Source organism: Protopterus annectens, chromosome 8.part0, assembly GCF_019279795.1.
Source record: "Protopterus annectens isolate FY-2018-M chromosome 8.part0, PAN1.0, whole genome shotgun sequence".
Lineage (NCBI taxonomy): Eukaryota > Metazoa > Chordata > Ceratodontiformes > Protopteridae > Protopterus > Protopterus annectens.
Genome location: NC_056741.1, coordinates 1,880,120,512 through 1,880,135,051, shown reverse-complemented (window position 1 = coordinate 1,880,135,051; position 14,540 = coordinate 1,880,120,512).

Below are 14,540 nucleotides of genomic sequence, written 5' to 3'. Positions count from 1 at the left end.
ATGTTATGATTCAGGTGGTTATGCTCTAGTCTTGTAATGCAGATCCATGGTTTTGCATGCTACTAGTCTAAAGCATATACTTGATTGTGTTTGAATTATAGGCTACCATTTGATTGTATAGAAATATATACACTATGTATTAGAGTTAATATGTTTTTAAGGGTGTAGATGCTTTGATCACTGTTTGTTTAGTCAACATCTGTGTAGTCATTCACTTTTGATTGGCTAAACAGATGGTTGACAGGTATGCAAGCCCATACTATTCTCAGGGCAAGGGACTTGCCCAGAATTTGTTTAATCTCGGAGTTAGTGTATATAACTAGGCAGGTTTTTTGCACTCAAAAAGGCTGTTTCTTGGCATATGGGTAGTACTGTTTTGACATCTGCACTTTCAATATATTCTGTTTTAGATGTCAGCAAAATATATGCTGAAGTAAGGTTTGACAATGTTTTTATATTTTTATTATGGCATATTGAGGTTGTCAAGCATATTATTGCACTCTAGGCTATAATGTACTCTTATAGTATATCCCTCAAAATGAATATACTGAAGTCATAATGTTACTCAGTGAAATGTTACGCTGAGTTTTTTTTTTAGAATCGGAGAAACTCTGAATGTTATCAGAATCTGTTCAATAAAATGAACATAGATTTGTAACTGATAAAATACAATAGTTTGGTGTTTGATATATAATTTTGCTTTGCAGGACATGCTATCCATTTACATTTTCAGTTTTCGTGTATTGTGTAAAATGTTATTTTGCACTGTAGTTTAAGAAGTGGTTCTCACTATTTTTAAAAATCTTACAATTCTGATAAAGTTATATTCTCTCAAGATTTCCTCTTTGTGTATTACATGTATTCCTATATTTCAGGTACGGGCAATAATGACGTTTTGGACTGCTAATATACCAAAGCAGTCATTCCCATAAAAATGTCCAAGTTGTTCTTAAAATATCTAAACCATTGCTTGCTTTAATATAATTTGGTAGTCTACTGTCTCTCAGAACTAATTGGTACATCTCTCGTTCCTATGTACTCTTCTACTCAGGTTGCTTAATGATTCTCTAATACTCTTTGATAATCCCAAACATTCCGAGAGTTAGTTAGATCTAAATGCCCTATATACCTGAATAAGCTATCCTTAAATATCTATATGAGCCACTGTAACAAGTTCACATATTTTATCTTTCATAACAACTTTAACATTTTTGCATCCATGGATGTTTTGGGTGTATTCTCACTTTGCTCTTTTCAATTTACTCATGCTAGTTTTCTCATAAGGTTGCCATATTATTATTCCATACTCTTAGAGTGTAATGTGACTTGCCAACAATGATTTTATCATTTCTGATTTTGTAGACTTTATACATTTTTTTATACAACCTATAGTTATATAACTATCATTAGCCAATTGGTTGATATGATCAGGAAACACTCAAAGCTGGTTCTATCCATACACCCAGATCCTTAAATGAATCTATAGTTTCAATCACTGTGCGCTATATGAAATATTCACCCTTCAGTCTATGCCTCTCAAATCACATATTCTTAGTTTTCAGTGTATTTCGTATTAATCTCCTGTAGCCAAATGGTTAACTTAGTCAAGTTCTTTTGCAGACATGCCCTATCTTGTTGAAATTGTCACTAACCTGAGGATGGCTCAAAGACAGCAGCAAGTTGTACACAGCTGCAACAGAGCTGTAAAGTATTACACTCTGTGTGCATTATAGCAAGGCACATCCTTTAGCAATAATGCACAATGCCAGTAAGTGCATGTTGGGAGAATTGGCCACAACAATACCTGCAGGGAGGCACATGTGGCCTATGGGATGATGGCTCATACATCCAGCACAATAATGTGCACATGATGCCAGTGGTATGCAAGCATATATTGTTTTTGTTGTTTTCTCTGCCATTCCAATGTGTTGCTTTTAATTGTCACTCATGACAAAGGCATGAATTATGAAGGGCAAAACCCATGTGAATAAAAGCAGGAGCACTACCTATCTTTTAGGACATACTCCTAAAAGACTTAATACCAGTCAGATAATAATTTAAAACAACTACGCTCCTCCCAAAAGCTAACAGTTAACATTACCAGAATTTCAAACTCTGCAGGGAACTGCCTTTTCTCCAACTCAGTTGGCAAAATATGGAATAACCTTCCCTTACATATCTCCTCTCTAGCCACTTTTCCTTTCTTTAAGAAACAACTTCTTTCACATCTGAACAATTTCTGGCTCTGCTCTTGTACCAATCCAGACTAACCTACTTTCATCTTTCAACTATATTTGTATTTATTTAACACTCCAATCTTTCTCTCTAATCACAAATAACTTTATGATTCTATTGTTACTACTGATAAAAAAAAAAAAAAAAAAACTTTTATTTATTTATTTTTTTGTTTTAATTACATAATTAGTATTACATAGTTGGTATTATTTGTTTTTTGTTAGATTTGCATTACCTGACCTGAACTAATATCCTTGTATTTGACTCTTTGCCTATATCATATGTGATTATTTTACATGTATTTCTATAACCATGCTTTAATCTGTGGAGCTTTTCTCCCCGGGCCTCCACTGAAAATGGACAACGATCCAGTTGGACTAACCTGGTCAACAAATGTAAAATAAATAAATAAATAAAATAAATTAGGGGGTGATACCCTCTTCTGTTGATAGTTTTATAAAAATATAAAGTTATTTTTTAACTGCCTTGATGATTGAGGATTATTTGGCTTAATGTTATGCAGGGATAAAGGAGCTTTGTTGCACTGAAGTAGGGGGACATGGTTTATTGAACCTGATAGAGAGTCGGGACTTGGCTGGAGGATTATTTGGCTTAATGTTATGCAGGGATAAGGGAGCTTTGTTGCACTGAAGTAGGGGGACATGGTTTATTGAACCTGATAGAGAGTCGGGACTTAGCTGGAGGATTATTTGACTTAATGTTATGCAGGGATAAGGGAGCTTTGTTACACTGATGTAGGGGACATGGTTTATTGAACCTGATAGAGAGTCGGGACTTAGCTGGAGGATTATTTGACTTAATGTTATGCAGGTATAAGGGAACTTTGTTGCACTGAAGTAGGGGGACATGGTTTATTGAACCTGATAGAGAGTCGGGGCTTGGCTGGAGGATTATTTGACTTAATGTTATGCAGGTATAAGGGAGCTTTGTTACACTGAAGTAGGGGGACATGGTTTATTGAACCTGATAGAGAGTCAGGACTTGGCTGGAGGATTATTTGACTTAATGTTATGCAGGGATAAGGGAGCTTTGTTACACTGAAGTAGGGGACATGGTTTATTGAACCTGATAGAGAGTCGGGGCTTGGCTGGAGGATTATTTGGCTTAATGTTATGCAGGGATAAGGGAGCTTTGCTACACTGAAGTAGGGGGACATGGTTTATTGAACCTGATGGAGAGTTGGGACTTGGCTGATTATTCTTTTCTGTTTTGTACAGTGAATATGGCATGTTAGCTTTCGCTGGGCCAGTGAGAGATGTCAAAGGAGTCACTTGAAAATGAGGAGTGGTTCACTCCATGGAAGCATTTACTTCTTTGTGTATATGTTAGTTAAAATGACTGTTATAGAGTGTTAGATTTTGATTTATTTTCTTGAATTGCATTGGATAATTTGATGCAGATGATACATTTGTTAAATAGCATGCACATGCATGCAGGGTTGTCCTGAAGTACATTCCTGGGATGGATGGACAGTTAGGAATTCATTTAGTATCACTCTTTGGTAGTAACCTAATTGTAAGATGTGATATATCTTACATGTTTATGTCATGTCAGGCAGTCAGTACTAAACCTTCTACAAGGAAACAGCTCCAGTACTTATTATTAATGCCCACCCCTCCAGACATGTCTAAAGGTCAGTTCCCTGTGCTTTCTCCTGTTAGCCTGGTGAACTTGGGCATTCTGAGGCAATGTAACAACTGCCTCATGTACACAGACAACCCTCTCCTCTTACCTCCCAACACACAGACTTACGAGAGATGCACTTATATATCCTAACTGAAAGCCACGCACTCTCCAGCCAAGACTGGAATAGCTGGTCAAGAGGAGGTCAAAAGTTGCACGCCATGACATGGAACACATAGCCCTCCAGAGCACACACCAGCACTGCTTTCACATAAAAACACAAACCACACACTACACCTTTGTGGGGGCTCTCAATAAAAATCTATCCAAACACCAGAGACCTCCAAGGCAGAAATGGACTCGACCACCAAAACACAACACTAATCATGAGACACATAACTCTCCTAAACAGTGTGCCACTCAACCAAAGCCCCTAAGGCAAAACATCAAGCCCAACACACTAGTCATAGATGACTCAATAGTGAGGCACACTAATGTCCCACTCACTAGGGTGAATAAGGAGAAAGTAACAGTCAGCTGCCTGTCAGGTGCCAGGATCTGCCACATAATGCATGCACTCAGGTCCCTCAACAACAGGTAAAAATATGACTCTGTCATTGTACATGTGGGTGTGAATGACCTGAGACGTACCTCCCTGGACTACATGAAAAGAGATATGGAGGAGCTCTCAGATTATGTACCCCAGGCAGGTATGACCCTAGCCCTGAGCAGTATTCTACCATCACCCAGAATGATAACACAGTTCAAGCAGAAAATTATTGAATTCAGCAACTGGTTAAGTTTCTGGTGTCATTCTTAGGGGATCTCTGTCTGCTTGGTATGACATGATTGACAGACCTCAATGCTTTGTCAGAGATGGCCTGCATCTGTCATCCCTGGGCTTCCGGATACTGGCCAAGGCTCTTGCCACCCTTATAGTGCCTTTTTTAGGTGGTGTTCAAAAGACCAAATTACCACCGTAACAGCTACAAACAAATGCAATCTGAGCATCATGCTGCTCAATGCTAGAAGTCTAAATTTCAAAATGCACTCACTGGAAGCACTCCTTAAAATGGAGAACATGGACATTTGTGCTATAACAGAGACTTGGTTCAAGGCAGCAGAAAGCATCCCTACACTACCAGGCTATAACTCATTCCACACCTTTCACCCCTAGAACTTGGACTGAAGCTCCAAAGGTGGTGGTGTTTCCATATTCATAAAGGATGCGCACACCTCCAGACTTGTAGCCCAACATAACGCATCAGAGATACTTCAGGTGCAGCTAACTTTGGGTAAGACAGTGATTAAGTTTGTAACCTACTATAGGTCCCCACCATGTCCCAAGACTCACACTCCACATTCTTAAGCACCCTGGAGAATATTAGGGTCCAACCTAACACTCTCATACTGGGTGACTTCAAGTACCCCTCCATTAACTGGGAAAACAACTCATGTACCAATACACTTGCCCAACGTTTCCTGGAATTCAATAATTCCAATGCCCCAATGACTGGTGTCAGAACCATGGCCTTAAGCTCAGTGTTAAAAAATATGTAGTCATCCCATTTGGGAAAAAAACTGTTCCCATGAATTACCACATTGATGGTAGTCCACTGAACACAGAAGGAGTTTTAAGAGATCTGTGAATACAGGGTTGATAACAACCTCTCTTTCGACTACCACATTGCCACTGTGGCACATCTCATTACTAAGGATTTTGCATCCAGGAAGAAAGAGATCATTGTCTCCCTCTACTCTTCCCTCATTAGGCCAGTCATCGAGTACAATGCCCCATTTGGGATGTACCTCACTAGACATATGCAACAACTGGAGAGGCCACAAAAGTACCTCACAGAGAGGATTCTAGGCCTTAAACACTTGTTCTGTATGGACAGACTGAAAAAACTCCCAACTATTCTCTGTCTCATATTGCCTGCTTAAAGGCAATCTCTGCTTGACTTACAAAGCCATGTCTGACCCAGCTCTGTTAGAAATGCTATATCTAAAGAAATCCCAATCCCTCTGCACCACACACTCCAGATACCTCAACCTCATTGCCACAATCAACAGAACATGCTGGAGGGACAGGTTCATAACCCAGAGACTGCCCATGCTATGGAATAGACTTCCCATACATGTCAAACAGACCACTTCACCGGGACACTTCAAAAGAAATCTTGATGAGTGGATGGGAAATAGAAAATTTACCCCAGGGATCACTCCAGTGGCTCTACTTGACAGAGGCACTGGGAACTAAGGTCGGGTGGCACAATGCCAGGCAAATCCTATGGGCTAGGCTTGTAGAGGCTCCAGGGCCATTAGCCTAGTACACACCTATGAACCTATGAACCAATGAGCTGGAACATAAATGGGATTAATAGCCCCATTTAGCAATATAGGGTTTAGACACTGAATGGATATGGCAGCTTTATGAGAGGCACATTTGGTGGAGCAAAATAAGGAGTGGCTGAATAAGAAAGGCTTTAGAATGCTGGCCAGGTCAGTATACTCCAGTATATTTACTTCTTAACTCTAAATATTCCCACATACAGAAGCTTATAATTGCACTGTTGGATTTTGCTATAGGCATTTTAATTAAAGCAAGCAACTAGAACTAGACAGTAAATACAAAATATGTGAAGGTGGGACCTAGAAGTACTACCCTTCCCAAATTTAGTAATCAACCATGGAACCTTTTAAAAAATGTAGTTAGATGCAAGTTTGAGGCATGCTAATGGGATGGATCCAGGATGTGCACATTAAAATAGATAGACTATGTCTGTCTTTAGAATACATATATGGGACATACTCCTATACTGCTGGTCCCCTGTACCTGCGTTATCCTGCCTCCTTGTTTAAAGATATCAATCCCCATCTCATAGGCAGATATTTGAAGCACTGGCAATTTCCAGTCTATATGTTAGAGGATTACAATGGTAACATTGTTGCCTCACAGCAAGAGGTTCTCCTGTTCGATTCCCGACTGGAGTGCTTTCTGTGTGGAGTCTGCATGTCCTCCCCACAGTCGAGTGGCTTCTGAAAGACATGCGTGAATGGGTGTGCTTTCGCTGAAGGTTGGGCATCGGGCTGGCAACTCGGCACCATAAAAATCTACTGCCAATCATTAACAGACCAGAGTTCCGCTGTGGTGACCCCTAACCGGGAAAAGCAGAAAAGACAAACAATGTTAGAGGATATTAAATTTGAAGAATGGATTCAGGAGTCTTTGAAAGAAATATTTGAGGGCAACATAGATGGGAAAGTTGAGCAATGGGACTGTTTGAAGGAGTATTTTGTTGACAGGGTTGAGAATTTTTGTTCAGAAGAGAGAGAGGATAGTAAGAAGAAATACAGGACATCACTGGATGATAATAGAGAGGTGCAACTACTGAAGTATTCATTACACAAAAGACAGAAGGACAAACTCAGACAGCTAATCAAGAGATACAACACTAAGCTTCCTTTCAGAAGGATGCTTTTGATAGCGTATTTGCCGTTTTGTCCCCAGATTAATACCTAGCTGGTTATCTAAGAGAACAGAAAGTAGAGAGAGAGAATGATGACACAGGTTAGCAATAAGGGATGCAAAACTAAAACAAATAACCCAGATCATATTCTCTGCATTTTTAAGAACTATTACGAAGATTTGTATACTAGCCAGGGTTTAGTTAATAGGAAGGGTCTACCATGCTCATCAATTTTTAAGTGACAAGAATATGACTCATTCTCTGGGGTTCTTATGGCTCTAATTACCCTGAAAGAGCTAGATGTGATAATGTCAAATCAAAGGAAGGGAAAATCCCTTGGGTCCAATGGGATCCCCACTGAGATTTGGAATAAGCTTGGGTTTGAATGAAAAAGGTGTGGCATTATATGATGCATAAAATACTGTCAGATGAACCCCCTTCTAAGTCCTGGCAACAAGAAGTCATATCTGTAATCTTAAAAAGTGATAAAAACCTACTTTATCCCTCATCATATTCACTCATAACAGTTTTGAATCATGATTATAAAGAATTTCTGGGCATTTTGGGAAAAATGGTCAGCTTATCAAGCACAACTGGTCCACATGGATTAATGTGGCTTCATACCAGAGAGAAGGGCTTGCATAACATTATAATATTCACTAATCTGATTTAAAGACCTGAGGTAACTGGGCATCTGCTTCTCCTGTTAAGTCTAGATGTAGCTAAAAATCCAATAGGTATCCAGGAACAAGAAGGCAACTCCGAGAGTTTTAGTACACTCAATTTAATATATCTCGGAGTTGCCTTCTTGTTCCTGGATACCTATTGGATTTTTTGAGTTACCAGTTCTAGTTCTTGTTGGATCTAGATGTAGCTAAAGCATTCCAAAGGGGTAGAATAGGAGTTTTTATTTTTTGTCAAGTAAACAATGGGATTTCCCGGAGCATTTTCCCATGCAGTAAGAAATATATATTGTGGGGCACAGACTAGGGTGAAAGCAACCACAAGTCTTTAAGACACATTTTAAATTTTCAGGGGAAACCATCAGGAATGTCCCATACCACTCTTTTGTTTGCTATTTATTTGGAGTCTGTGGCAAAATAAGTCCATGATTTTGACATACAGAGATGCCGGTGGGGAAGACTGCATTTAAAGATTTGCCTTTTCACAGATGATATATTAACATTCACCAATCCACAGAGGGACTTGTAAAACTTAACTGACATATTACAAAGAAATGGGGGATACTGAGCTATAAAATTAATTTGGCAAAGACGAATGCTGTTCCTCTTAAGTGGCACCCCCCACAGAAGACATGATACAGAATTTTATCATTCTCCCTGGTATTCTAAATGAAATACTTGGGGAGTGGGGTTGTTACCTGCTACACTGCAAAAGGCCTCTTCAGTTAATTTTGACCAACTCTGTGTATATTTTGCTCAGCAGATTCATAAATGTCAATGTTTAGTAATAGATCTGGATAAAAAAAAAATCTGGTCTTTCAAGTATTTTTTACCCCGTGGTTTATATCTGTCTCAATCAATTTGGTCACCACCCCCTCCACAAGACTCTTAAAAGATTAAAGGATATGATGAATGTGTTTTTATGGGAGCAGGCATAGCCCAGAGTTTCTTGGAAAAAAAATAATATTTCCATATACAAAAGAGAGTTGGGAGTCCTATATTTTCTTAGATATTAGTGGACAGTTCAAGTTGTTGACCTTTTTTATCTTGTCATCACATTTTACCATTTGGTCTAGAAGCAAATGCTAGTAGAAGTGTCCAAAAGGGTATGGTGGCTGACCGGGGGGCTCATTTTTATGGATGTTATAACATAATGCAACTGCCAGATCCATTGGTTGGGATGTGGAAGGATATCAACAATATTTTGAACAGGGCATTCCAAGCTTTTGATCCTAGTGAGGTCATGCCAATTGGTTTATCTCAAAATTATGTTAAATATCCATCTGTCAGTCTTTTAGCATTTTCAAAAGCTTAACACCAAACTGACTCATTGGTATCAAATGGTCGACAGAGCCCATATTGTATTCTGGAACAAGGCATGGGTTAAATTTCAACTACCACAGATGGCAAAGTTCTTATATTCTTGCCTCTGCATAAAGATTAAAAGAATGGATCTGAGCACCAGAGATAAATCTGAGTGGTGGAGTTGATTTTAGTCTTACCCCATCCAATATTTCAAGTTATGGCAATAGAGGCTAGAATCTGCTGGCACTTTATTTGACTAAGAGCTCAGCAGTGGCCAGGCAAAAAGTCATTAGGGAAACATTGCTTAAATTAAATATAACTCAGACTAGACTGATGCAATTAGTCAAATATTTGCAGGTGACTACCAAACAAAGGAAATTCAGGATATTCAGCTGTAAATGTTTGTATTTCTCCATGCCACATAGACTAATTGTTTTATTTCCAGGCTCAGGCCCTTAGTGTTGGTAGTACCAGACAGGAGAGATCAGACACTGGCTCCATATTTTTCTGGGATTGTATCAAACTGGAGCAATTTGGATAGACTTGGGAGTACTGACCATTCAAATATGTGGGAATACTTACACAAGAAACACATTTCTGTGACTGGGGGAAAGACAGGAGGCCAGATAGTTAGTTAGGTCATTACTGTTTTTAATAACTCTCTGTGCTAAGAAACCAACAAGTAAGAGATGGAAAACTACTGACCCATCAAACTTAGAATGTTCAATGGTTAGTCACAGCTCTAATGGAGGTAGAGGAAATGAGAGGAATATGCTCAGAAAGTGAGTGTTTTTTCAGAAATGGGATCCATGGGTTAAATACTTCGATAATGAGACAGGTAAAAATACTCTGTACTTTGGAGATTAGTGTACTGTAGACTGTTATTATCCCCAAGTAAATGCAAATGAGGCAAAGTAGCTTGTGGGTTGTTATTTACTTATATTTATGATTTGGATTTCTTGCCATTTTATTAATCTATCATTTTACAGACATCAAATATTCTTGATGTTAAGAACGCGTTTTCTATGTTGCATGAAATGTACAAATTTAATATTTGTGTTTAGCCGTTTTCTTTTCTTAAAAGTTTTGTACACTGTTTATATATTTTTTTGCAATAAATTATCTGGCAAAAAAAATAGTAAGTATTTGAAACTAAAAATAACTGAAAATATGTGTACTTATGAAACAAAACTGGCTAAAGATGCAATAAATAAAATACTTTTATAAATACATAAATTGGAATACTAAACAACAACATATGTTTACCTTATTGATGGAGGATAAAAATAACATATGACCTAAATGAATAGCTATTGAATGTAATCATTATTCATAAATATTTGTGGCAATGTTTATTTTTGTTGCTGTAAAACATTTGAATGGAATATTCCTGTCGACCCTCTTTGCCCTCATATCATTAGTATAAGTATCCATGGGACTGCTTATTATTCTGTATATTCTTATTAATAACATTAAAGATATTATAATGCCATTACTAGAATCCATATTTAATAAAGTACTGTGCAGTTTGGAAAATTTCACATGTAACTCCAATATAAAACAAAGGAAACAGAAATTACCTCAAAAATTACTGTTGTAAAAGCTTAAAAAAATCTTATAATGAGAGATACTGAATGCTTAGCTGCTGCTTTGTATAAATCTTACATTAGACCAGCCCTTGAGCATAATAATATTTTTGGGGTCTACAGTAAAAAGTAAGCTAAATGCCTTCTTGTCAGAATAATCTCATAACAACTCTATGGTTAGGCCCCATAGTGTTCTCGTGGTATGTTACAGAAGTAAATTGCCAGATCTTTCTTTCACACAGATACTGCTGCTGCCCAGTTATGATCCAACCAAGTTTCAAACCTAGGTCTACAAGTTGGTAATCCTGAACCTTAACCTCTAAGCTATCATTATGCAGTAAAGGCAGCTTAAAACCTTGGAAAGAGTACAACATAAATTAACTAAGAAAATATTATGGCACAGGTACATGTTTTATATGAAAAGATGTAAGAAACTAAAATTATATACCATGTACTAACATTATATCAGAGGCAAACTGATGTTAGCATTCAAGATTTTTCAAGCCATGTTAAATGATGAAGAGAACACTAGTTTTGCTTCCCAAAAGCAGTCTTAAACTTTGTACAAAATGTTTAGGACTAGGAAGAAGCAGTTACTTAAAGCACTCAGTATACTAATGATGTAGAACAAACTTCATCCCCTGTTCAGAAACTCAGCGAATATGAAAATCTTTAACACTAACCTGGACTTAAGATTTGCTGGTTTGGTGTATGATCTGCATTTAGTGGAGACCTTATTTCTTCATGGTCTTTGGACTTAAAACGCTGTCCCTCAAACTTATGAAACTTATAATGTTCATATAGTATTGGTCCTTTTAGACCGAGGAAGTGATGTATGGAATGTTTACATAACTGAGGGTAGATTGCAGTGGCTGAGTGATGGAAGGATTGTTAAAATAATAAAAATAGTTTAAGAGAGCAGCAAATAGAGGAGTAAGAATGGTTTGAGACATGGATACCAATAAATTCACCTCACAAGTAAAGCTACTCTTTGTAGTACATGAAGCTTTATCTGCTCCATGTACTACAAGTTACAGTAAATATGAAATAAATAAAAATTTTACCAGCTTTCAAAGCTGTAAAACACTTAATGAGCGCTGTCAGAAAGACAGTGTAACACAGTCCCGCATGTTTAAACTCACCTTCCATGTCCCATTACTGTCCAAATTCTCACAGAATGTCCAGATTTTTGCCTCGCATGTTTGATCTGTTCCTCATAAAGTCTGTGGTTTTCCAATTAATTAATGAGGACTAAAGTTACAAAATTATGCCCTACATTTATGTTTCATACTATGCAGGAGAACATACTTCCTGTTATTCTAGAAACTCTCTTAAGGTTATAACACAAAGTCATGACACATTTCTGGTAAGGGTGGTAGGCAGAAACATTTCTTTTATTCTGCCTACTATCCTTTGCTACTCAATAGTCGCAAATTAGAGGGCCTAGCACTAGAACCGACCTTAAAACGTAAACTTGGGGTGCTTAACTATTGTTAAGGTCAGGTCTCGTGCCACTCTAGCACTTAACTGGCTTGCCTTTTTCTGAATATTGGAGTGTAATCACCACACTCCAAGTACTACATATATTTAAACAAAGTTACCGAGTATAAAACAGCTTCTTTTAAGAGGAAGCAAAAAAAAAGATTATATGAGATGATAATGATTACAAGGCTAAAAAGTTCTACTCTAGCCCACAAAGAGGAAGTGAATTTAAAGAAAACAATAGTGTGCTTTCCAGCAATAATTCAGACGAAACATATGAGGCCCATGTGGAGGAAGTTAATGGTCACCGAAGATCGAAGAGAGTGCAGGAAAGGAGGGAAAGACAGGCCAACAATGTCTACAATTCTGGTGGAAGTCATTACAACCAGGATTTTCGGAAGATTACTTATCAAAACAGATGATATCAGAAGTAATTTCTTCAAAGCTAACAACTGATGGAGACCACAGTACCAATTTTATTTTCAGTTTTGGAGGTTGTAAGATATACAGTTTTCTACCCTCATTGTTACTAACACCTTTGGTAAATACATTGCTTACTAGGAAGCTGAACTGAAACTGTGTTTTGTCACCCAGGGACAACAGTGCACTTAATTCTTGCCTGAGGAGAACTAGCACATTCAATCCTCCACTACTACTCAGTGTACACATATTTGAACAATTGTGTGAAGCAAGTATGAGGGAATGGTGCAACGAAAATAGAAAATCTAAGTTTTATAACCTCACTAATGAGGAGAGAGTTGTTACATGTATTGACCTGTGACAAAAACTTACATTACATTATGAAATCAGATAAGGGTGGGGGGGCGTGGTCATAATGGACAAACACCTTTATTCCTCCAAGATTTTGGACTATTTGCATAATTTATTTATTTTATTTTATTTATTTGAATTTGTTGACCAGGAGAGTCCACTGGGTCAGAGCTACCCATTTTCAGTGGAGGAACGGGGAAAAAAGCTCCACAAGTAGTTACATTCATGGCATAATTTTTGAGAGAATATAGTCTTAGAAATATATATATAAAAAGCCAAAGGCTTTCATGCATAACATTCTTTACAGGAGGATATACAGACACACAATGCATTGGAAAGTATCATATGAAAATCAGTTTATGAACATTTGAACAGCTTTGGCAAAGATAACTCAGATAGTAATTTCTTTGTCAAGGTTCAGTTTAAAATCTTTAAACATTTTAAGTAAAGAATGTATAGAGGTTACTTGTTGATTTAGGTAGTTCATTTAAAATCATTCAAGTAGTTATAGTGCATATAGAATATAATTGATTAGCTTGAATAGCATTTGAGTAGTTATAATGCATATAGAATTCAATGTTCTAGTTTGACAGAATATAGAATAGAATACAACTGAAAAAGAGAATGGGTAGAATACAAATAAGAGAAATGGATGCAGTACTGTGGGACAGTATACTGATCCTATATCTTTTTAAAGAGTGGTAAGCATTTAATAGTAGGGGGATTGTTTAGGTAGGAGCATGAGAAGCGCATTCCCATTTGGAGCACAGATGAGACAGCAGGACAGATATGAAGTTGTTGTGGTTTGGTATACTGCATAGTGGGGGAGGGGGGGTTCCATAGTTTGGCTATGGTATAAGATAGTAGTAATTGGCCAGGGGGGTGCAAGGGTTTGTGCACTTGTAGGAGGTTTTGGCTTTCAGATCTCTGGGAGTGGCTGGGTGTGTAGGATATTAGGGATTTGGCAAGAGAAGGACATTCTCCAGGTTTGAAGATGAGTTTGTGGGCTGTTGTAAGTTGTAGGTATTTTAGGTAGTTGGGAAGTTCTAGCCATTTGAGGATGTGTAGAGAGTGGCAGTGATGAGATTAGTTTTTAGAATTGGTTGCAAATTTGCAGATTTTGGGGTAGCAGGATTCGAGTTTGGAATGCAGGCCAAGTTGTAGGTTGGAGAATGGGGAGCACCATACATGAGGGGGGAGAAGGAAGGTTGATGTGAGAGCTTGTCAGGTGGAGGGGCTAAGGTAGTGTTTATGTCTGTAGAGGAGACCGATTTTTGATGGGTTTTCTTGATTGCAGATTAGATGTGGGAGTCAACGGTTAGGTTTTCATCAATGGTAATGCCTAGTAGCTTGGTACTGGGAGC